This window comes from Sphaerodactylus townsendi, linkage group LG04 (genome assembly GCF_021028975.2).
Source record: "Sphaerodactylus townsendi isolate TG3544 linkage group LG04, MPM_Stown_v2.3, whole genome shotgun sequence".
Taxonomy (NCBI): Eukaryota; Metazoa; Chordata; class Lepidosauria; order Squamata; family Sphaerodactylidae; genus Sphaerodactylus; species Sphaerodactylus townsendi.
The window spans coordinates 123784017-123805814 of NC_059428.1; positions in this window are offsets into that span (position 1 = coordinate 123784017).

Sequence of the window (21798 nt, forward strand, 5' to 3'; positions counted from 1 at the left end):
TGGGTGCCACAAAACCTTTCCTTGCACCCACCAAGTGTTTTTAGAAAGCGGGTGGTGCTTTTGTCCAGAAAGCTTCTGATTGGACACTGGAAATTTTATGGGCTGTACAGTGTTTTTTTTATTTTGCTTTGGCAACAGCTGCCATCACACCACAAGGATCACCACTGTGCAACTGAAGGTACGACGCCATAGCCATTTTGTGACTGGCTCCGCCTCCTGTGGCAACCATTTTGTGGCAGCCAGTGGCGTGACTGCCAAGATCCCTCCCTTCCCCAAACCATCTCTGAATGTCTCTTGCCTTAAAAACCCTAAGAGGTTGCCATAAGTCAGGTGTGACTTGATGGCAAGCGCATACACACACGTGCTTATGGTCATCATTACATACGCAGGTTGTGAATCCATCCATGTTTATAAACTCACGTTTTGCAAATTATGTTCCTTGGATATATGGGGTTCTACAGAAAGTTACCTGGCTGTCCCCAGTGAGATGATCTGCAAAGGTGAGCAAAATCTCTTCAAAGGCATCATGGTCACCACAACTCAACTTTCCTGTCCATGGGCAGAAGCGGGCAGTGGTGGGTCAATTCCGAATTCACTCTCAGTTCATGGACATCAAATTGAGGATACACCTCAGAACATCTCCCATAATCCTCAACAATATTCAGCGTTCCTTGGCAGACCAACTTTGAGAGAGGAAGTTTGCGAAGTACAGCTGTATCACAATACAAATATGCATATTTACCAGGAACTCTCAAGGTTGAGTTCTTTTTGTATCTTTCTGTATCTGGGTTATGTCTGATTTTTTTTTTTTTTGGCACACTTAATTTATTCCGTTCTTTAATCTCCTGTATATACAGTGCCATTTCCTTTACATTTTTAAAAAGTAGAGTCATTATTGCAGAAAAGCTTAAAAAGTGGATGAGATCTATTATTTTGTGTCACTCTGGAAGTGCTTAAAAACACACTCCTCTCTTGAGCGTAGGATAATTTGGTATGATTAATCCTCCTTCTGTACTGCTCTGTGTCCTGCTGTGTCCTCTATTTCTTTCAAACCAACCCTCTGACCTGTTTCTCTTTCCTCTTTTCCAGAAGAAAAGTTGGTTTTTATACATGACTTTTCTCTAAAAGAGACTCAAAGCAGCGTACAATCCTTTCCCCTCCCCTCAACAGACACCTTGTGAGGTAGGTGAGGCTGAGAGAGTTCTGAGACAAATGTGATTGGCCTGAAGTCTCTCAGCAGGCTTCATGTACAGGAGCAGGGAAAATAAACCCCGTTCACCAGATTAGAGGCCACTGCTCATGTGGAAGTGTGGAGAATAAAGCCTGGTTCTCCAGATTAGAATCCATCACTCTTAACCAGACCAGTAGCGAGGGGGAACTGCGACTGAGGCATGTGTGTGCCCTGTGCCCCTATCATGCCCCCACCCACCCCTGCCCCACCATGGAATGCCACCAGAACGCCCCCACCCTCGCTCCCACCACACCAGGGCAAGATGCACGCAGAAGGTCCCAGATTCAATTCCCAGTTTAGGACCAGGCTGCAGTTAATGCAAAAGATCTCTTCCTGGAAGCCTGGAGGTCTGCTGCCAGTCTTCGTAGTCAATAGTGCCCTTGATGGACCCAGAACCTGACAGTGTAAGGCCACTTCATGTCCACTCTTGCTGGAGATCATCATCATTTGCCTTTATTAATTGTATTAATTGCAGCATTGTAGCTCTTAATTCCTCGAGTGGTTCTGGCTGAGAGCTGTGCCTCTCTGGGAGGTAGACTTCCTAATATATACAGATTATTCACAGCCTTAACCTTAGCCGTACTTTCAAAGTTTCTTGTACACATGCCACTTTCCCCCAGCATGTTTTGACAAATGAGATATTCCCTCCGGTGCTTCCTTGTGGGTAACAGTGTGTGAGGACGTGCGATGGCGGCCGCCGCAAAATTTATTACGGTTATTTTGTAGTTTGATATTAAAGAACATGATGTATTATATCCGGTGCCTGACCTTTAAAGATCTTAGGACCCAATTCATTACAACATAAAAATTTACATATTATTTAACATTCCTGCAGACCTTTTAGGAAGAAATCATGGTGTGGACATACCTGGGTTTCGGGATAGGAAAAAGTAGCTCTGCCCGTGAAGAACGAAAACTGCCTGAAAGAATAAACTCAGGGCGGTGGGAGGGGGGGGGACCACTTTGACCCCTTGAAATCAATATTCTCAGGAATGAAGTTTGCATTGGACTTCAGAAGGCTTCTGAAAAGTCAGCTGGAGGAAGGAAACAGCTTTTTCCTGTATATTGCCTTTCCATTAATTAAGAAATGCTACAGATTGCTATTTACACTGTCTCATTAGAAACTAATTAGGCGTCTGTGGACTTTTGACCTCAGGGCCTCAGGGAGGGAGGGAGGTACGTGCTTGTTCAATTTAAATATCTCCAAACAGCATTTAATGGAGGAGCCGTGGCCCAGTGGTAGAAGACCTGCTTTCCAAGCGCAAGGTCCAAGGTTCAAACCCCGGAACCTCCAGTTTCAGAAAAGGTTCAAGTGAACAAAGGTTGGGAAAGACCTCCATTGAGATGGTAGAGAGCTGCTGCCAGTAAGAACAGACAAGACTCGCCTGGACAGACCAATAGCCTGACTCAGTAGAAGGCAGCTTCACGTGTTTAGTGCTACAGCAGGGAGCTGAACGTGATATACTCTGTCTCCGAGAAAGATGTTAGTACTGTCTGTTGAAGTGCAGCGGTTAAGAAAATTGTATGTTTCTGCATTAGAATATAGTCCCCAATGAATATGAGAATTATCATTCATTGTCATGTGCTGCTTTTGTCGCAACCATTATTTTGTGCATTATTGAACATGGCACTTTGATACAAGAGCATTTATAGTTCATTGAATGACTATCACCAATACTTGCCCAGCAGAGCTAGGCAGGCACTAGGACCCAGGTGGAGCATTCTACAACAAAAAAGGTCTGTCGTTCTGAGGTCTGTGCTGGATGAATATACAACCCTACTAGCATCTTTTTCTGAGGTAGTTTCCCCACTTACCATGACCACGCTTTGCTGCACGCTACTCTCAGCGTGCGTCATTTCTGGCATGCTCTCGGGCTTCCCCACGACCCCGCGCTCTACGCGGGGTCATCAAAAGGCGCCATTTTGAGGAGCGCCAGGAATGACGCGCACTGAGGGGGCGCGAGAGCGGTAGCGTCGGGGCGGCTGCGTTGTTGCCGCCCCTGTAGTGGGGAGTGCCAGGGGACCCCGTGCTACTTTGGTAGAGTAGCGCACAGCAGATGGTAAGTGGGAAAACGACCAGAGACAGACTATGGTACTGTACCAACATGGGAGGACATGTTCATCCCTTAAAGGAACCTCGTCTCTTTTTGGCTATATCCCTGTTCCCCCTCCAAGCAATGAGCACCTACTTATATCACAACTGACTTATGGTGAACCAGTAAGGGGCTTTCAAATCTCAAGCCGCTTCCACATGAGAAGCAGAGGCTGTTCCCCATTGCCTTTCATCAGTAGGGTCTTCCTTGGGGGTTTCCCACCCAAGTAGGAAAAGACAATAATGCTAGGAAAGTTGGAGGTGGTAGGAAAAGAGGAAGACCCAACATGAAATGGATTGACTCAATTAAGGAAGCCATGGGTTTCAGCTTGCAAGACCTGAGCAATGGTAGGACATTTGGGAGTTGTTAATACATAGGGTTGCCATAGGTAGGAAGTGACTTGATGGCATGTAATGCAAACACATTCAGGGACACTGAATGGGACAACATGATGACACATTATACATGCACGGATTCCCCTGCACACACACTCATTAAGCTTTCTCGTGCTAACCCCGCCTCTGATGGGGCGATGTTGACTCTCCCTTCACAGTTTCTGAAATGAACTCTGCTGTACGTTCTGCTCTCTGCGAGTCTTCTTACTCTCCCCAGCTATTCTTAGCCACAAAACAGCAGGAACTCCGGCAGGGAGAGAATCAGGAAGTGGGGGGCAGAGCTGTGCGGATCCCTGTTTGCCCAGAAAGTAGCGGCAAAACTCCATTTTGAATCTCCCAGCTGTGCTGCAGGAGCTGAATGAATAATGGGCCAACCCAACGTGCTTTTTACTTAGTTGCTGTTTAGGAGGTGCATAGGCGAAATGCAAGATGGAGGCAACCTCCTGTCTTCTGGCAATGCTTACTTTTGCTCTTCCTTACACTGCATTCTTTTTGGCTTTCAAGGAGTTCAAAAATAGGGAACCTGGATACAAAGGAGTTATGGCTGTTGACTGGATTTTCCAACATCTAGTTATTTTATTTTATTTCATTCCCCCTCTTCCCCAATGAGGGTCAGGCTCAGGGTGGCTAACATCAAAATATGGACACTGATTAAATAAGAGTATTGAAACATAACCTAAAATAAAACCATTAAAACCTTAACTTAATAGATGGCACCAAAAAAGAGGAAGAAGAGGAAACAACAGGGAATACAGATCCTCATAGGGTCCAGCAAGGGAGCCAACTAAAGAATGACTGTCACTATCCTCAGCCTTAGGCCTGGTGGAACAGCTCTGTCTTGTAGGCCCTACAAAACTGAGCCAAGTCCCACAGGGTCCAGCTCTCCCTTGACAGAGAGTTCCACTGGCCAGAGTCAAGGCTGAAAAGGCCTTGGCCCTGGTCAAGGACAGCTGGACATATTTTGGGCCAGGGATCACCAACAGGTTGGTTCTGGTTGAGCGCAGAATTCTTGAGGGGGCATAATGGAGGAGGCGGTGCCACAGATACGATGATCCCAGAATGTCTAGGGCTTTAAGACTCAATGTTAAAGCCTTGAACCAAATCCAGAATTCAGTCTGGAGCCAGTTTAGCTGGTGGAGCACTGGTTGTACTTGTGCTTTTTAAGGACCCATGCCACCACTTTCTGGACCAGTTGCAATTTCTGGTGTAGACTCAAGGGAGCTCAAGTAGCTATGTCCGAAGGTGACCGTTGCTTGGATCACTGTGTCTAGGACAAGGCGGGACAGATAGGGCATCAGTTGCCCGGCTTAGATTGAGAAATCTGATTTGTGAAATGTGGGGGGTGAGGCCTGTGGAGATTTGGGGGGTGGGGCCTGTGGAGGGCATGGTTTAGGAAGGGGAGGACTTCAGTGGGGTTTAATGCCATAGCATCTACATTCCAAAGCAGCAGTTTTCTCCAGGGAAACTGTTGCCAGTTGTAATAGAGGTAAACCTGCAGCCAACACCTGGCGATTGACTACTCTGGTTTTCACACAAAAGGATTTCTGTAGGGCAGACACCATCCCTTCTCCACACAGCCAGTATGAGCCGGTTTGGGTACCAGGGCATATTTTGTGATGTTACTAGTGGTGAGAAACAACACCTTTTAGGGGGTTCTCCTATGCCTAGATGAGGGAGCTGGAAATTGCCACCATCCTAGATATGGATTGATAGGATTGTTCCCCAGATATGGATTGACAGGATTGCTCCCCAGCATCCTCTCTGACCTCACTCTTGTCTCGCCCCTTGGTATACTGAAACGTAGCAAGGAATGAAGGGGGAACTGAGACGACTTGAGCAAATGTGGCGGAAATCTCATGATGAAGGTGCAAGAACATCTTATAGGACCTTTATGGAGGCTTATGAGATGGCAACAAAGGATGCGAAGAGGGACTTCTTCACATCCACAATTCATCAAGCTCAAAACATGAGAAACTGGCCTTTAGCTGTGAGGCATTTGCAACCTTTTTGCAGATAAAGTCTCGTCCGCCATGACCTTCCTCCCACTTTTGAACTGGAGGCTTCCTTGCTGTCTTCCGGTCTATTTTTAGACTACTTCTCCCTGCACTTTCCAGACAATGTCAACTGGGTTAGGCCTACTACTTGCCTCCTACATCCTGGCTGATGAAGGCCAGTAACGATAAGGTGAGCAGCCACCTGTTGGTTATTGTCAACCACTCCCTTGAGCAAGGAGTGTTCCCGGGTCAGCTGAAGGAGGTAGTGGTCTGCCTGCTTTTTAAAAGACCGTCTTTAGATCCTAGTGATCTGGCAAATTACTGCCCAGTCTCAAATCTTTCATTTCTGGGCAAGGTAACTAAGAGAGCAGTGGTGGAGCAGCTGCAAATCTTTCTGGATGACGCATCAGTGTGGGCAGTGGCAAAGCCACAAGGGGGCAAGGGGGTGCGTAGTGCACCGGGCGCACGTCTGAGGGTGCAAAAATCGCCCCAGGACCCTCCCCCTTCCCCCCACGGTGCCCCCCTGCGGCGCCCCCCGTGCCCCCCACGCTTCCTCGTGGCGCCCCCCACCCCCTTCCCATACTTACCTTAGTTCTTTTTTCAGGCTTCAAAAGGCCTTGTTCTCAGTAAAAATGGCCTGAGAAACTACAGTTCCCAGGAGACCTTGGGGCTCACAAGGTCTCCTGGGAAGTATAGTTCCCATCAGGCCTTTTTTTTTACTGAGAACAAGGCCTTTTGAAGCCTGAAAAAGGAACTAAGGTAAATATGGGAAGGGGGACGGGGGACGGGGGATGGGGGGGTGCCGCAAAGGGGGGGGGCATGGGGGGAGAAAATGTGGAATGTGCACCGGGCGCAATTTGGCCCAGCTATGCCTCTGAGTGTGGGATCCCTTCCAGTCTGACTCCCGCACTGGTCATGGGATGGAGGCTGTCCTAGCCGCTGTCACAGAGGAACTCTACTTACAACTGGATTAAGGTGAGACAGCGCTGTAGGTATTATTATGAGCTGGATTTATACTTTTAGAGGCAATCCATGTCTTTGCCAAATATCAGCAGAGCAGTGGCAGGAAGGTGGGGCGGCTTAGCCCAAAAAAGTGGAGTCTGAGGGGGAATCCTTAACACTTCCCTGCTGGGTATTCGCCGCTTGCAGTCCTCTCCCGTTCTCCAAGTCATTTTTACCATCAAAACATACACCTCTAGAACCAAGGCAAGAGAGAAGAAATTAGAAGGGGGAGACATTGTAGGGGGAAAGCAGCAGGCTAAAGGGGATGAGCACATCATTCTTTTCTACCATATCTCATCAGCAAATTCTGAGCTCCACCTGCATCTCTGCCAATATCCAGGTACCCTGACCCATTTTAAACTTCCTCTCAGAGTTGTCGTTAGATTGAAATGCAAAGGAGTGATACATGTGCCTCAAGCTGGTAGAATGAAGGAACGAAGGAATAAAGGATATCCATATACGTGTTTGTATGTATGCGTGCGGGTTGTTGTCAAGCTATGCCGTTATTATGTTGTGAGCTGCCCTGATTCTGTATAGAAATTTAATTAAAAGTAACAATAATAATTTCACGGCTGAGTTATGACAACCCCATGGGGTTTTCAAGACAAGAGAGGTTGAGAGGTAGTTTGCCATTGTCTGCCTCTACGTCATGCCCCTGGTATTCCTTGGAGGTTTCCCATCCAAATACTTGCCAGGGTCATGACTGAGAGTGTTTGGCTGAACCAAGGTCACCCAGAAAACTTCCATGATGTGAATGGGGATTCAAACCTGGGTTTTCCAAGTTATAGTGTGACACCTTAACCATTTACATCACCCTGGCTCCATACATACACATATACATATATATGTATACGTTGAACATCTCAGGATCCACAATACGTTACAATATGAAACTGATTTTTTAAAATCGCAATAACTGATGGATAAACAGATTAATGGGTAGAAAGGCAGGCAGACTGACCAACAAACTAGCTTTGACATTAAGAAATCATTAAAAGAAAAAGAAGAGAAATGGTTAAACGGCAGCAAGGTAAAGATGTATAAACTGCCAGTCTTTGTAAAAGCGCAACGCTTGCCCACTGGAGGGCGCTGTCCCCATACTCTATTGTTGGCTGACATAGAAGGTCATTTTAGCGTATTGATAAATCACACTGCCGTGATTCCTAACTGACAGCTCAAACTAACATCAAGCTGGATGAGAGAGAACAAAAGGCTATCAAGCAGCCATTTTCTTGACACTTTTATTCAATCACCAGCAGATTGCTTACGACAGCAATAGCAGCTGTTTTGTCTTCATCTTTCCACATTTGATAAAAGGTGTCAACTCAAATTTTTGTAAATAATTCACTTACCCCTCCAACTCTCTCTTGCACACTCCCCCTGGCTGTTCAGCATATGTACCCTACGTGAGTGGATCACGGCACGGCAAGTCGGGGCCGCTGATATCGGCTGAAGGTCATCTCTGATCTTCAAGGAAGAGCTGATAAAGCTGCAGTCCTTCTCAAGGTCACCGATAAGAACTGCGTGGAGAGATTGGTAATGCGGACAGAAGGCCAAACAATGCCGAGGGAAGCGTGGTGCTGTTTCGCTTCCGACCCTTAATGATTTCTGTTCGGCGCTGTTCTTTCGGAAAGGTTCTTGATGATTCAGCTGGTTGATGCTTGCAAAAAGCAAGTGACTTTTTAAAAAGTCATTGCAAATACAGTTCCTGTTCCCTTAAGTTTTGATAGGTCCCAGAATCCGTTTCCCAAACTTCTGATCGTGGAGTAGGGGCTGCTGAAAGCTATTGAGATATACTGTGCGAATTTTCCAAGCACATCAGAAGTCTTCATCAGGCCGAATGTTGCAAATTTTAAAAACGTAGAAGGATGGCAAGCAATTTTTTCCTGCCTTGACTTTAAGACCATTTCTGACCCCGCACACACCCTCTGTGAGATGCAAGCAGTGAAAGCATAATTTTTTAACACTAGCAAGAGCCAGTGTGGTATAATGGTTAATAGCCGTGGGCTGCAATCTGGAATACCTGGTTTGTTTTTCCCCTCCTCCACATGAAGCCTGCTGGGTGACCTTGGACTAGTCACAGTTCTCTCAGAACTCTCACATCCCCACCTACCTCACAAGGTGCCTGTTGTGGGGAGAGGCAGGGAAGGCATTCGTAAGTCGCTTTGGGACTCTTACAGTTGAGAAAATTGGGGTATAAATCCAAACTCCTTTTTTTCTTCTTTTTCATTGCTGGGGTGGTGTTCTCTGGGACATTGTATTCAGTCCATCTCATCTATTTCTTGTTCTTTCATGAAAATACAGAAATCACCCCAAGTCCATCCAAAATCATCTTAGGTCATCTCAGTAAGATGTTAGGGCCAAATTAGAAACATGTTTCCACCTATATACTAATAGCAAAGAATCAACCGAATCAAACTCTCACGAAGTAAAATGGGAGACTTGAAATAAATATATAAAATGTAGATACAATATATGAAAAATCGTAAGAGAATGGGAGAAATATGATTTCTTTGCTTAATGAATTATCGTAATTAATATATCTATTTGAAATGAGTCTATATTAATCTACTTACCTGTTCTTTTTAGTATAGAACATTGATATGTATTAGACAGATGGGGGGGAGTCACCATAGATTTGTAACAGCACTTTTTCTGTCTTATGCACTTTTAATATACTCTTTCTCTAATATCGTATCTCTTACTATATAATTCACTATTTCTACAGTTGTAATAACACATGTTAAATTAACTTTTGTAAATATTATGGAAATTTATGGAATAAACATATCATTAAAAAAGAAAAAAGAAACACATTTGCTGTGCTGTCGACCTTCCTGTCTCTCCCTCTCTACTCACTAGCTACTCTTACACAGAGGCATTTGTTCTGCTTTCTAGACCCCCAGAGCAACCCAGGCCCTCTAAATTTAGTAACCTTAGTTCTATCCCCCTACACATACATTCATCAGTTCTGAGCTTAGGCACACCTTTTCTTTTCATTAAAAAGGGGAACACGATTCACACTTGAACCCCCAAAAGATTTGCAGTGCAAATCAGTGCAGCAGTGGCGTAGGAGGTTAAGAGCTCATGTATCTAACCTGGAGGAACCGGGTTTGATTCCCAGCTCTGCCGCCTGAGCTGTGGAGGCTTATCTGGGGAATTCAGATTAGCCTGGGCACTCCCACAAACGCCAGCTGGGTGACCTTGGGCTAGTCACAGCTTCTCGGAGCTCTCTCAGCCCCACCCACCTCACAGGGTGTTTGTTGTGAGGGGGGAAGGGCAAGGAGATTGTAAGCCCCTTTAAGTCTCCTGCAGGAGAGAAAGGGGGGATATAAATCTAAACTCTTCTTCTTCTTCTCCTAGGATTGTATCTTTCTTGTGAGATGTAATTGTTTGAATGAGGCCTCCAGGTGGGAAAGACACCAGTCCAGGTTGAGACTTCGGTTAACAGTGGCAATTGGCAAACTTCCGCGGATGAGGTAATTCTGCTATGTCTAATCTCTTGATCCAAAGTCAGTGTGGTATACTGGTTAAGAGCTGCAGGCTCTAATCTGGTGAACAAGGTTTGATCCCCCACTCTTCCACATGCTGGGTGACCGTGGACCAGTCACAGTTTTTTTAGAACTCTCTCAGCCCACATGGAGGTAGGCAGTGGCAAACCACCTCCAAATGTATCTTGCGTTGAAAACCTTATGAGGTTGGCATAAGTCAACAGTGACTTGACCGCACTTTCCACCACTGTAATCACATGGGGTGCAGAGGCATGATGTCATGACAGCTACGTGCATTTCCATTGTCCTGTCTCATTCTATTGGGTTGTTATTTATTTTACGAGGACTTCACAATGCATTTAGGTTATTTCATAATTGTAAGTCATGGGGGGGGGGGTCCCCTCCAACCCTAAAGCAAAATATAAACATTAGTCTAACGACCCCAAGCAGAAGCTAACGAGGAGGAAATAGCATTGTACAGAGATGCTCCCAATGTGGATGAATATTTATGGCTAGGCAGCTTACAAATTCCTTCTCCTCCACTCTCCACAACAGTCACCTTGATTCAAACTCTGAGAGAACTGTGACTGGCTGAAAGTCACTCAACTGTGACTGGTTGAAAGTCACTCAGCAGGCTTCATGTGGAGGTGTAGGGAATCAAACCTGGTTCTCCAGATTAGAATCCATTGCTCTTAACCACTACACCATACCAGCTCTGGGCAGGGGTTGTCCATTTTTCCCAACCTACTGAGTCCAATGGTGGCCAGCCAGATACACATCTGAAGCTGTCAAGCAGAGAAATTCGACTCCCTTTCCTTGGTGTTCACAAATCCACTACTTCTGAAGATGAAGGTTCCCCTAACTATTATGGTCATAGCAATTCCTGTTTCCTAAGATCAGCAGCTTTATTTATTAGTGGGGAGAAATCACTAGAGGTGCTAAGGACCAGCAATAGCTTTTAAAAAAAAGACTAATGCCATTTAGTGAAAGAACTCATTTTGAGCTCTTCCATGAAATATGTTTGGGTCTCAGCCTGGAGGACAATTAGAGAACACTTCTAATGTGTCCTGTTTCAACAGCTTCATTTACTTTTAAGAGCGGAGGGAAACTAATAGAGAGGTTTCTGAATTATTGTGATATGATGCTGTATCTAGTGTTGGCAGTAGCCGAAGCTAGGAGATTAAAAATGATACATCTTTTCACGCTGCCCTTCCAGCTGCCTCACAAAATATATCTCGGCAACAATCGTCCCTGTTTATCACAACTTGGTTTAGACTTCCTAATAGCGGAGGTATATATATGTGTGTGCATTTGAGATCCTGTCTCTTGTCCAGCGGCTAACAATTTATAGAAGGTAATCCATGGATGAGAAAATCACAGAAATGCTGCCTTGTATTCCTGCCCAATGTTATCACCTAGCAATGTGGCAGCAGCCATTCTTCTTGTTTCCAGATGTTACCATCGTGCGAACTGGGAGGCCGGCGACTGCAAGAATTATTAGTGCGTTCCTCCTAGTCGAGTCTCAGTTGGGACACAACTTCATTTTTTGCATGCACACACAGCTGCAGTGTATATGAGCTGACCAGCAAATTTCCAAGAATTTGGTTCATGCCTACCAAAGCTATGTAAACATGCAAAATACCCATGGTGCTCCTTGTCAGATGACATGGTGACCATGCATTTCAGGAAGAGCATGCTTTTCAATAGATGTGGTTGCAAGCCTTCTGGTAGGTAAAGGTAGTCCCTTGTGCAAGCACCAGGTCATTACTGGTCCATGCGGTGATGTCACATCACGACGTCTACTATTCCTTGTCTCAGCAAAAGATAAAAATGTGGTCGTGGCGGCAGGTCTTTCCACCATTTAAAGAAGTCCTGATTCTCTGGTAGGTTTTAAAAAGTTATTTTAAGCACCACTTGTGTCAGAACCTTTATTCTGCATGCTATTAAGATTGCTACCTTGATAAAATAGCATTTTTAGTACCACTAGAGACTATTGGTAGAGCTTGCCTGTTGCACCCGCCATTTTGAGTCAGCACAGAGCCAGGTTGGGGGGAAGGATTGGGCAGGCACTAGGACCACAATGGAGCATTCCACTGCATAATGGTCCAGGAAGTGACTGTGGATTTATTCAGCAATGAGGTTCTTTCTTTCAGCGAGACAAGGTACAGGCAGACTATGTTAATGGGGTGGTTTGCTATTGCCTTCCACAGCCATCTACACTTTACCCCCAGCGAGCTGGGTATTCCATTTACCAACATCAGAAGGTTGGAAGGCTGAGACAACTTTGAGCTGGCTACCTGAACCTGTCTTCTGCTGGGATTGAACTCAGGTTATGAGTGAAATTTTGACTGCAGTACTATATTATAGCTTACCACTCTGCACCACGGGGGCAACATCTCAATAAGGCTTAGATCTGGGCTACAAAAACAACTAGTGACTTCTGAAGAAAACAAGAGTTTAGATTTATACCCCTCTTTTCACAACTGTAAGGAGTCTCAAAGCAACTTGCAAAGTTCCCTTCCTCTCAGCACAGCAGACACCATGTGAGGTAGGTGGGGCTGAGAGAGTTCTGCGAGAATTGTGACGGGCCCAAGGTCACCCAGCAGGCTTCATGTGTAGAAGTGAGGAGGGGGAGGGGTGACATGCAAGGGGAGGGAGGGAGGGGTGACATACAAGGGAGGAGAATTGTAGTTCATGAACATCTGGAGAGCTGCAGGTTGCAGACCCCACTGGCAGCAGCTCTCCAGGGTCTGAGACAGGGGTCTTTCACATCACCTACTGCCTGGTCTTTTCAAATGGAAATGTTGGGGATTGAACCTGGGACCTTCTCCATGGCAGGCAGGCACTCTACATCTGAGCCGGGCTCATCCTGGTTCATGAACTCACACGGAGAAAAGTCTCAGGACTGAATTGCACTCGCAGAGCAGGATGCAAGCCGTTGTCCTCTGGCAAACATTCATCGCTGTCCGGTACACGCCACCCTTTTGGAGAAGCACGGGGAGCATCCACGTTGTGCCCAGAATTGCCAGAAAATTCCGATTCAGTGTAATCGCAGTGATAAGACGTGGGCAAATCTGTTTTGACAAAGTATGCTCCTGAATATCATGCGGCCAATTAACGGTGAGCTGAGAGCTAATTTTGCAACAATAGTGGGATTTGTACAAACAAGAACTGGTGATGTTAATCTATGCAAATGTTTCTCTTCTTTGCTTATTAGGGACAGTGTTTGGCTTGGGAATTTTCGCACGGTTTGAAAAGCAACTCGGGGCGCCTTTCTTTTTCAGAGGCAGAGTCCGGTTGGTGCAGACCTTTATGGGTCAACAAAGATGTCTTATGGCATACGACACCTGGCTAAAAGGTTAATCGGAGTGTCACGGAGCAGGACATCCAGTTCATATTGATTATGAAGTCCAGAAAGACGAGCGGCTTGTAAGATGAGCAATGTGCTCGGTAAGAACAAGCTCAGGGAATTCAAACAAATGAGTAATGTGACATTGTCATGGCGATATGATGTATGCTTGTACTGATTATTCTGAAAGATGCTATCATACTTTGGATGCAAACACTGGCGATTTAGGGTTCATCCAGACAAACATAATTTTAGCCTTGAGCTCACTGTGGAAATTCCTTTACTGAGTTATGGGTACATTTGGATAAAGGTAGATTTTTGCCCCTAGATTAAGCTCAGGGGAAAACCTGTCCTTTTGGTTGGCAGCTGAAGCACTGATTGGCTAGCCGCTGTGTTAAACACAAAGTCAGTTCCACAGGGGCATAGCTAGGGAAAAGGAGCCTGGGGCAGACTCTGAGTTTTCTGCCAAAACCAGGTGAGGGCATAGGAGTTTCTAATGTGGTTTTGGTAGCTCTGTACACAGCCCAAGAATGCCACATGGAAGTGGTCTCAGGTACTGATTCAACCTCCATGTCAATATTTTTTGGGGCACACACCAGGCTGTATTCCAGTCTGTAGGTGGGACCCAGGGACCCTCTGGAATAACATCTCAAAATGGGCTTCAATCATGTCCTTCATTGTTGGTTCCTAAACATTTGTGATTGTTTTCCTTGTTATCATGCTTTGATTTTATTTCTTTTGGAAGGCATGTTCAGAAAGCCTGATTTCAATAATGCAACAAAACCAGAAATGACAAAGGTGCCTGTTTTCATTAAGCAGGGCATAAAACTCACGTTACCATTTGTATTTCTAGTAACATGAAAGCTTGCTCTGAAGGTGCCAAAACAACAAATCTGAGGCATGTAAGACAATTCTTTTTTGTTCATTTGTTTCCTGCCTGATTTCAACAGCTGCACACAAGGAATAGGAAATGTTATATGATGAGATGTAAGAAGGATTTCATTGGTGTCTAAACCTGCCTTCCAGTTAGCATTTCATTTGTTCAGCAAAAAGCAACTCTTTCACTTCCTCTAATGTAAAGGTTCAGTACTAGCTTCTGTGGTACAGATGTAAGTTTAAGCTCTGGTTCTTTTTAGACACAGATGAAAAGCCTGGCTCTGCATACAACAGCAAGTGAAAATAAACTGGTAGAACAAAGAGGTCAGAGGTTGACCACTTCACTTCCTGCATGTATAGATTAGGTCCTTTTTAACCACAAGGTGGGGAGTCATAGCAGAGCAGAACATTTCTAGAGCTAATGTAATAATATGGTTGCAGCAATGGCGTGGGGGAGAATGGCGCCTAGGCTGACTGAACTAAGATAAGTGAGGAAGGGTGGGGGTGGAGGGGGCATGGGAGGTGCCTCCCCAGCCCCCCCCCACGGGTCCCTGCTCTTCTGTGCCCCCCGCCCCCACAACTTACCTTAGTTCAGTCGGCTACAAAGAGCAGCCTGCTGAAAAAGCAGCCTAGCTGGGCTGCTGCTTAGCCCCATGGCCCAGCCCCGCCAGGTTGCTCCAGGCCGCAGGACCTGGCTGGTGGGGCAGGACTGGGCCGGGTGGGGGCGTCCAGCAGTGGCTTCTACTGGGCCTGGCCTGGCCCTGCGCTAGATCCAACCCAGTGCATTCACAGTGTTGTATCTTTTGAAAGGGAACATGTCTCTTTTTCATTGTTTATACGGAAACTGCAAAACTAACCAATTCTTGCCATTGCTACAATTCTGGGCTGTGAGACCAGGCAGCATTACCAATTTTATTCATGAACACATGAAGCTGACTTATATTGAGTAATACCTTTTTGATCCATCTACTCAGATGAGCAACAGATCTCCAGAGTCTTGGGTAGATTTCTTTCGCATCACTTTCCACGTGGTCCTTTTAAACTGGAGATGTTGGGGATTGAACCTAGGACCTCCTACATACCGAGCAAATGTTCTACCATTGACCCACAACTGGTCCGCCATTTAAAATACCCCCATAGGTCTTGTGTGATTATAAATAAAGGCCAAGAGTTCCGCTACCCAATTTCTTTCTCCAGAACATCTGGAAATAGTTCCGTGGTTATGACAAACTATTTGTCTTGCAAAGCAATGAAGCAGTGAATGCTTGAAAGTTTCCCTCAGCCTCATTTCATGGGATATTTGCCCCCATTTATGTTACTGATAACTGCCCTCACTCTGAGTTTCAGAACAAAACAAACTCCCTTTCTGGAGCTCCACAAATCAACATTTCCTCCAAAGACTCTGGAGATTAGATTTCTTCTAGAAATCATGTAACTTTGCAGATCCCCCCCCTCCCGCACTGGTCTCTGTCATGAATATTTATTTACATCCCCACAGAAATCATTGCTCATCTGAAGGGGAGTTAACAGTCCTTAATAGCCTCTTCTGATATGATTGATGCTTTTGTCACTTTCTCCAGTAAATAGGTTTACATTAGCATACAAAATATGCTTTCTGTCCTTTTTACCTCTGCAGGCGTTTAACTGACCACTCACTTAAGATGTAATCTTCCACCCAAGGTTCTTCTGTCATTTCAGGGTCAATTTTTTCCCCAACTACATGGATGAAGCCTCAACACTTTAAAAATAAATCTAGAGTTTGTGAACACCATTTCCCATCTCAGGTTGTGTTGCTCCTTTCTTTAATGAGAAGGACAGTTGCCAATCACCGCCACCCAGGTTTCAGACCACATATAGTTTAGTTCAGGAAAACCTTCACATTTGTTTTTACTTAATTTATTTAAAATATCTACATGCCCGCCTTTCTCCTGAGCATCTTGTAGCTCAAAGTGGTTCTCCTGAGCATCTTGTAGCCCGAAGCACTCAGTTTTACACTCTAAATTGTTATTGCTATAAATCAGGGATTTACAGTCTTGTGTGGCAAAGAATTCTGAAGTTCTTCTGAGGTTCCTGGTCAGTTCCATGACCAAGGAAGGCACCTAGTCTCTTACCATTCTTCCCATGAGATATGTAGCACTTCAGTTAACCCACAGTCTCAGTAATATTCTACATGTATCTCAGAAAACTTCTCAGAACCTTCCAGAACAAAGGACGTAGTAGCAATTAACAGATATTTCATCACACAAATCACTGATGGAAAGACTTCCCAAAAGCAGAAAAGTTGATATAAACAACAGAATGACCTACATATTCTCTGCTTATTTATTTAAATGATTGATAAACCTCAACTTTCTGTCAGTGGTTTTCAAGGAATGAAGAGCAAAGGTAATCCATCTGGACAGTGAAACAAATGAATCAAATGATAGCACTGTCCCATTATTGATAACATAGTTCTTTCAAGGTATAGAATGAAGAAGGAGAAATCTCAAATTTTCTTGCTTCGGCAAGTTAAGGGCTTTGGTCCATTGCCAGCTTCCCAGATCAATGATTTGCAATCACCTTATGTTTGTAGCCAGCAGAAGTTGATTAGACTGTTGTTTGGGTCAACTTAGTTTAATTTGCCAACGCATTTTAAGTACTTTTAAGTCTCATTGATTTCTATGGCTGAAAATTAAGGACCTTAACAACTTTACACTAAAATTGATAGGCATGGAAATGGTTTAACTTCGGTGTCTTTATTTTGCGAATCCATCATCCTCATCCTCATCCTCATCTTGATTTGCACATTTCATCCTACATTCTGCAATATTGTTTTTATGAGATAATTATTTATTTATGTCTATGTTGTCTCTTCACAGTCCAGCTTGAGGTGGCTTATGATTAAAAATATTATAACAATATAAAGCCACAAGCTATTAAAATTAATACATTGGACAAAAACCATGTAAAAACTATCCATACAACAGACCACAGGCTAGAAGCAGACCATTAAAAAAGCTGGTAAGATAAAACTTTCAATTAATAGCCTGGATGTATTTTGGCCTGTTGGCTAAAAGACAGAAAAAAAATGGTGCCAGAAGATCCTCAAGGGGCAAGCATGCCAAAAGAACATTCCTATTGCACACTAAGGCACATGATATAATAATAAATTAATAAATATTTCTCCACCTGGAAGCTCCACTTGTAGAGGAGTAATCAAGATCAGAATCAAGCTATTGAACACAGAATCACATGATATTACTCCACCTGGAAGCTCCACTTGTGGAGAAGTCATCAGGGTCAGAATCAAGCTATTGAACCCAGAGTCACATGATATTACTCCACCTGGAAGCTCCACTTGGGGAGGAATCATCAGAATCAGAAGCAAGCTATTGCACTCAGAGGCATATGATATTTCTCTACCTGGAAGCTCCACTTGTGGAGAAGTCAACAGGATCAGGAAAGCAATGGTGAAAGTGGAATGCTTCCTACACACTTCGAAGAAACCTGAGTGGGATCTGGACCTCTCCTATAGACTGCCTCCACACATTGCTGGATATTGCACTATTGTTGTGCTCTAGTAACAATTTGCAACTGGATTGGCTTGCCCACACAAGATAATCCCATTGTGAATTATTGCTGTAATATACTTTCTAATAACATATGGATGAAGCCCAGAGGGCAGTGAAACAGCAAGTAGAGAAGTAGTTAAATGTATCTTCTCCCCCCTCCCTCCCTTGGTTTGGCCCTGAGCTTTTAGGATAGTGGTATAAGAGTGAAAACAGAACAAAGATGCACTTAGCTTCAGATCCTACATAATTTTAGAGTCAAGTGAAAAATAAGTATATCAAATGACCCTTTATTGGATTACCCCATTGATGCTATTTAAGGTTTTCTCATCCGGTACTTACTTTTCAGCAGGAGGTGATCCTCCTCTCAGTAATTGATACTTAGTCTACAAGATAATCTTATCATTTTCACATAAAATATTGATAAGGAATAAACACAGCCTTCCTGTTGTGAATGCAGTGGACTTCACAAAACACTAATATGTGGATTAAGGAAAGTTAACATAATCCTTTTATGGAAACTAAAATCAATTACACTTCAGCTTTGTAGCTTTATAAATGTATTTAGTCAGCACAGCATTTTTTTGCCAGCAGTATGCCGTGCCAATTGACTCGCCAGATGTTAAATATTAAATAGAACTAATCAAAATACGATTTGAGAGATTTTAAAAACAATGATCAAAGAAGAGCTATTTATTACCTGATCCTTGTTTCCATTGAAACGCTGGCTCCTGTGATGTTAGAGCTAATTTACTTTAGTTCTTGAATTTAGTTTAGCGTGAACTCAATTTTTAAAAAACATGTAACAGGAAGGAAAAATAGAGTTAAACACTCACACTGCTATTTATCGTGTTCTGAACACTCAGAGCCAGTGTGCTGTAGTGGTTAACAGCAGCGGATTCTAATCTGGGGGGTTCAATTCCCCACTACTCCATATGAAGCCTACTGACCCGTGACTACACCTTCGCCTGCCACCTGCCTTGACCAATTGGACAGTCTTCTGACTACGCTCTTGTCAGCCGCCTGTTCTGTCCTGTGATATTGGACCTGACCATGCCCTGCCTGCCTTCAGCACACCTACGGGGTGACTTTGGACCAATCACAGTTCTCTCAGAATTTTCTTAGCCCACACAGAGGCAATGGCAAACTACCTTGGAACATCTTTTGCCTTGCAAACCCTGTGTGTTTGCCATAAGTCAGTTGTGACTTGACATCTCTTTCCACCACCACATGTAAGGAGCTAAGAGAACGAGTCTAAACAGATCTGCTCAAGCAAGTGCCATGATACTCAATGGGACTTACTTCCAGGAAATTACTTCCAGGAAAAGCCAGAAACCTCACATACATGCAGGGTACACTATATGTGACTCTTCAGTTGCTGACTTCCATAAACTGGAGATGTGTCCCTTGCATTACACAGAATGTTGTATGCAGCCTCAAAGTGTTCACTATAGCCATAGCATTTGGCACTGGTCATCTCATCATTCCTGTGCCCAGCATCGTGATATTCTGCTTCAGGGCAACCACTCAGGCTTCCCATTTGCCTGTTTGGATAGGAAAACCTACACCCTAGGCCTCAGTCCCCCACACTTGAGAAATGGAGGAGTGGGAGACATTTTGTAGGGGATGGTCTTCATAGTGCTGCTGTTAGATTGCAATGAATTAGCAGAGCAAATAATATAGTAGAGTTGCAAGTGAGTTGTTTTGTAGAACTTTGCTGGATAGCAAATGAAGTTACACTAAATATAAGAACAGCAAACTCTATCTATGCAAACATTCAGTCTGGGTTCAGTCTATCTATGCCTGTATATCTGCCTCTCCTCTTTTGCTGGAAAAAGAAACAAGATCTTTCCAGAAACTCATGTGATTCTAGTTATGTGACTTCAGCAGTTAACTCTTGTGTGACTGAATGAAGCAGGCACTTGTAAAATCCTAACAGCTGCTCTAGGATTCTTTACCATAGAGATTGGGAGAAATTCCTAGAGTGTCATCCAAAGGTGATGCATCCCCCCCAAAAAAACTGTAGTCTTCTCAGGTACTGTCCTCAAATTCTCCCAGAACTTGCTGAGGCTGTGCATGTGACCCTACAGCCACTTCTGAAAACAGGTGACAGGTATGAAAAATCTGGCATGACATTGTGGCCAGCACTTCATGCTACAGATCCAGCAAGCATAATTAGTTACCTCAAGATGGAAACTGATAACAACAGCCTCTTCATGGTGCATGTGACACACTTGGGATGTAAGCCTGATAAAATATTGTAATTTCACAGTGCTACAAACTGCCTTTTGCTGGTCTAACATGTATTGCCCGCTCTGACACTAGGCCTTCACAGACAACCTGCCTGTCTTCATTCGCCATGCGGGGAAATAAAGGTGGCGTGAGTCCACTGGCCCCTCCCCCTACCTCCACTTGATCAGTGAATGGTCTGCACAAGCAAATGGAGGATGTGCCCGTATATACACTCCAACTCTCTGATAACTGACAATGTTTTGGAATATTACTTATCACAGGGAGAGGGCATATGTGCAGGTACTTCCTCCATGTGTGTTCATCCTGTGCTGACTACTTGGCAATCATGCAGAGGTGGAGGGCGGAGACAGCGCAATTGTATTTCCTCTGCCTCCCCATGGTAAGTGAACACACAGATGGGTCATCTGCACAGGGCTAGTGATTCTCCATGGTCTCCAGTAGAGAATTTTCATATCACCTACTATGTCAGTGGTTTGGGGGTAAGTGGAAAAAGTTACATATTGGATTTGCTAATATGGGGGTACAGTTTTAGGGAAATGGGCTGCCAAGGGGGGTACATGAGTGAGTCCTAGAGCAGCTGTTAGGATTTTACAAGTGCCTGCTTCATTCAGTCAAGCGAGAGTTAACTGCTGAAGTCACATGACTAGAATCACATGCGTGAAAAAAGGTTGGGAACCATTGTATTATATGATCCTTTTTAACTGGAGATCCTAGCAATTGAACGTAGGACCTTCTGCATGCAAGGCAGATGGTCTACCACTGATCCATGGCTACTCCATGACCTCTTGTTCTTTACCCTCTCACTGTGTTATCATACTTGGAGACTTAGGAATCCGCAGGCCCATCCCTAGAGGCCGTATCCTCCCATTGCGGGAACATAACTGTTCAGACAGGACCCCCTTCCTGTGAGAATTCCCACAGTTGAGATTAGAACAAGCAAAGTGTAGGGACATATCCTTTTCTGCTATTAATAGACAGATACACCAGGCTGTGACATAATCCAAATGTTTGTTGGAAATGGAGTTCTGGAAACAAGGCAGAGGAATGAGATTGGTAACTTCTTTTGAAAGCAAGCTCCTTTGCCTTTGAAATTTGCATTGGCAGACACTGCAGCATGCCAACAATAGCTGTTTACATTGCCATTTATAGGCTCCACCTAGTTGCTGCATCTCCTGCTTAGCAAACATGAGGACAGTCCAGAGGTGGGATCCAGCAGGTTCTCATAGGTTCCTGAGAGTAGGTTACTAATTATTTGTGTGTGCCGAGAGGGGGTTACTAATTGGTGATTTTGCCACGTGATTTGTGCCTTAGTTACGCCCCTCTTCTGCTCCTCAGCAGTAGCACGCAGAACTTAAAACAGTCTATCAGGATGTGCACCAGCGTGCGCGGCAGCCTGCGCCTGCGTGCATTCGTTTCCCGCCCAAGGACCGGCGCAGCGGCTGTGTCCTTGCCACAGCCCCGCCCAGCAATGCCCTGCCCCCGGAATGCCCGGCCACGCCCCCGTTGTGCCCCGCTCAGCCCCATTGGTGCTATGCCACTGTTTGAATCCCACCACCATGGGAACCT